Raw genomic sequence first — 4221 nt, 5'->3', positions numbered from 1 at the left:
CAAGATCCCGAGAGGAGAATGGAGGAGAAGGGATTGCGGCGTGACCATCCCCCCTGGGGGGTGATTTCTCGCTTTCTGTCTCTATGTCTCTGTCTGTCTGGCGAGCGCACGTGCCCTACAGTGAAAATCTCTCCAAAAAAAAAAAAAAAGAATTTTGTAATATCATAAGTTATAACTGAAAATAGCATTCACTGTCTCAAAACCGAGTTATAAAATCTCTACCTCGCAGCTCGGGAGGAAGGCAATAATTCTGATGAACTGTGTTTAAGCTCTTCACTCCTCTTCAGAAATCAGTGCCCTAGTTTTCGTGTTTAGCGCAGGAGAGTGGGGTAGGAGGAGACGGGTCTTCGCTACTTTACCTATTGAAGAAGAGGCTAGTGCCAAGGCCAAAGACCCTTACCTCCCCCCTTGTCACGGGCTTCTAAGTAGCTCTAAAACTTCCTACATCCATTCCAGTTACATGTATTGGGTGCCAGGTATTGTTCAAGTCACTGAACAAACAAAACGCCTGAGACAAAATTTTGTTTCTCTGGTCATTTCGGTTCTAGTGACAAAGATAATAAACACAAGTAAGTTATATCGTGTGTTTGAAGGTAAGACGTTTTGGGGAGAAAATAAACATAGGGTGATAGGGAGGTGGAGCTGCAGTTCCAAAGGGGTGGTCGGAGTGCACCCCTTGGAAGGCGAGTGCTGTGCAGGTGTCTGTGCCTGACAGCCGGAGTAGAGACCAGTCCTCACAAGGCCTAGGGTGGGAGGAGTGAGCTTGCGGAGCCAAGGAGTAATGGAGAGGGGCTAGAGGAGGCAGGAGGCCGGGAAGTAACAGTGAAGAGGGGCAGGATCGGGTAGGGCCTTGTAGTCCAGTGTAAGGATTATTTGAGGTTTTCTTTTTTTGTTTTTTACTGAGTCAAATGGGAAAACTTTTAAAGGCTTCAAAAAAAAAAAAAAAAAAAAAAACCACAAAAAAGATGAAAAAAAAAAACATAAAAGGAGAGAATTGCATGGCGAAACCCTGTGCCTGTCACACGGCTTCAGCAATTATCATCCCACGGGCAATCTAGCTTCATTTGTGTCCCACTTCCCCACAAACACACTGGGTGGCTGAAGCAAATGCCAGGCAGTGTGTTTGAAACCTGGGGCTCATTCCACAATAGGTGAATTTTTTATTTAATTGCCATAGGGGAAATGTGTTTGCCCATGAGAGACACAGACACAAAGAGACAGGGAGAAACCACTCAACCTCCGCCAGTGGGGTCTAGTCATGCTGTAATCCCTTCTCTGTTTCTCCATCCTGTGGGGATTTTGGGTGCACATGCATGTATGCCGGGCCTGTTTCTCAAACCGCTGGGGCCAGCATTTGAACTGTGCTCAGCCATGTAGGACCCAGCTTCCTTAAGCACCAGGCAGCCGGGCTGGCCCATGCTCGTTTTGAAGCTTTCTCTAGCTGTATCCTTGCTTTGGAGCTCTTCAGTCCTTGCACCCCTGCCCCAAGAGCCGTCCTCTAGCTGCCCACCTCCCTCCCTCAGCCTCAGTTCTCCCTTCAGGTTCACCATGCCTCAACATCAGCTGACTCAGGGCCAGCAGGTGGCATGGTGGCTAAGGTAGGCCCACATGGCCTACCATGGTTTCAGTTCTGGACCTGGTGACCTGACAATCCCAAGAGGAGAATAGAGGAGAAGGAATTGCAGCGTGCCCGTCCCTCCTGGGTGGTGATTTCTCACTTTCCTTCTCCCTGCCTCGGTCTCCAGTGAGGATATGCACTCTATGGCGAAAAAAGAAAAAACAGGAACTGGCTCAGTCTTCTTCCTGTTTGTCTCCTCCTTCCCTCTGTCCTTGCCACTAGTGCCCGCCAACCAAGTCCTTCAGCTCCTGGGCACTCGAAAGTTCTGCAGAAAAGACGTTCCTCTTGCTGATTGTTTCATCAGCGGGGACACCCCTTGTGCCTTAGAAGCAGGTTCTCCCAGGTTACTTTTGTGGGAATCCCCAAAACGTGGTTCCAGACTCAGCTATTGAGTCCTAAGACTGGATGGTAACTGAGATTGATTTGGTTTAAGACAGAGCAACCCCGTCCCTAAGGCCTGTCCAGGTAGAGTGAGAGGAAATGGCTGGCTTCTCTCTCCCATTCCCTGCTGTAGAAATGCTGCTTTAAAAGAATAGGAATTCTTTTCATTTGCATGGAGGGCTTCATTTATGCTTGATTATCATGCAGTATGTAAAAACTATGCATGGCATTAAATGTGCCATTAACTTCGGTAGAAATTTCATTTAATACTAAACTCTGTTTCTAAATAAAGCCTAAGGAATTAGCTATATCTGTATTTTCATTATGGTTGTTTTAAACTAAAACATCGGTACTTCTTCTTTAGCTGCTTAGTAATCTGTGCTGAGATCGTGTGTCAGGTGGACTCCAATCACATTGGTCTGAAGTAGCAGTAGATGTTTTGCCCGCTTTTTGAAAATTGGGGCACTTGCTCATCTTAAGGATTATGGAATGTGGTTTTGTGATTCTATCCGCAGTTTCTTTTATTTGTCAGTGCCATGAGAGATAGTTCATCTGGGTCCAGAATTGTGAACTCCTTTAAAACCCAGCTTTTCGGGACCAGCAGTTAGCGTAATGGCTATGTCACTGGACTCCCATGTAGTCGACCACGGTTCGTGTCCTCGACCCGGTGGCTTAAAACTCATGCCGGGCGCGTGTGCATGCGTGCCCAAGATCCCGAGAGGAGAATGGAGGAGAAGGGATTGCGGCGTGACCATCCCCCCTGGGGGGTGATTTCTCGCTTTCTGTCTCTATGTTTCTCTCTGTCTGTCTGGTGAGCGCACGCGCCCTATAGTGAAAACCTCTCCCAAAACAAACAAACAAACAAAAAAACCCCCCAGCTTTTCTTTTCCTATCCTTTCACCTGTCTTAGGTCCCATTTTTCCTTTTTAGCTATGTTGGTTCTCTCCTTTCCACGTCGAAGATAATTCTTGATAGGGAAGGTGGAAGCAAAAGAGTGTTTGAGCTCTTCAACTTCCTTTCTGGCATTTTTACTACTTTTTATTATCACTGTTAAGCATAGGCTAACCCTTTCCTTTCATTGACCATACTCTTCCCCCTCCTCTATAGCCCTTGATATAATGTTCTTTTAAAAATAAACTTCAGCATATTTTAGGCATTTATTTTTTTAAGGCTTGTGCTAAGAGCATGTGTGCTCGTTGGAGAGAGAGAGAGTCAGTGAGAGGGAAAGTGAGAAACTACTCCCCCCAGGGGTATGGCCACACCACAGTCCCCTCTCCATTCTCCTCCTGGGATTTTGAGCATGCACACACATGTGCCTGGTGTGATTTTTTAAGCTGCCATATCTGAGACTTGAACTGTGGTCAGCTATGTGGGAGTCTAGCGCCTCAACCACTATGCAACCTGCTGGTCCCTGTTTTCCTTTCTATAGGAACACTACTCACATTGGACTAGGGTACATCTTAATGACCTGATTTTCACTTGATCACCTCTGTAAAGACCCTCTCTTCAAATAAGGTCCCATTTGGAGGTACTGGAATCAGGCTTTCAACACAGGAATTTTGGGGCACACAATTCAACTCCCAACACCAAACAACTCTCCCACAGGTCACACACCCAGGCATCTGTGCCTTAGACACGGTTTACATTGGCAGCACTTTCCCCACTGCCCCTTATGGTCCCCATTCATTTTGTTTAATCTGGAAACTAACAGCCATGAATATAGTCACCTTCGAAGCGGGCCTGCTCGCTGGAGTGAGCTGCAGGTCAGTAAAGCATTCAGTGGGTCTAATTGAATTAGTCGAGTTACTGCAACAGCTGTGTCGTAGGTCTGATTCACAGACTGACAGGGAACAGAGCTGAGACTGGCAGTGTGTTGTTGATCGCAGGCATCTCCGATGCAGCCCCAGGCCCTGGGAAATTTGCTTCTGTACTGGCAGGAAAAGAAAAGGAAGATGCAGGGACACATAGGATTTTTCTACCCTGGATTTTTTTTGTTTTTGCTTTTTGAGAGAGTTTTTTGCTATAGGCTGCATACGCCCCCCAGAGAAACAGAGAGAGATAGAGAAACGGTGAGAAATCAACCCCCAGCAGGGATGGCCACACCTCAAGCCCTTCTTCTCCATTCGCCTCTCAGGATTTTGGGCACACACTCACATGCACCCGGTGTGAGGTTTTTTTTTTTTTTTTTTTTTTTTTGGGGGTTTTGTTTTGGGGGGGCTGAC

At 46.8% G+C, this 4221-nt stretch overlaps 1 pseudogene; it reads left to right on the top strand.

Moving 5' to 3' along the window:
* The first annotated feature begins 3712 nt into the window (after nt 1-3712).
* Nucleotides 3713-4221, top strand: part of LOC102478594 (ATP synthase F(0) complex subunit B1, mitochondrial pseudogene) — a 3406-nt pseudogene continuing 2897 nt past the window's right edge.

Source organism: Tupaia chinensis, unplaced genomic scaffold, assembly GCF_000334495.1.
Source record: "Tupaia chinensis unplaced genomic scaffold, TupChi_1.0 Scaffold000311_2, whole genome shotgun sequence".
Lineage (NCBI taxonomy): Eukaryota > Metazoa > Chordata > Mammalia > Scandentia > Tupaiidae > Tupaia > Tupaia belangeri.
The sequence above is the reverse complement of the archived record's forward strand: the minus strand, read 5'-3'. Positions and strand labels throughout refer to the sequence as shown.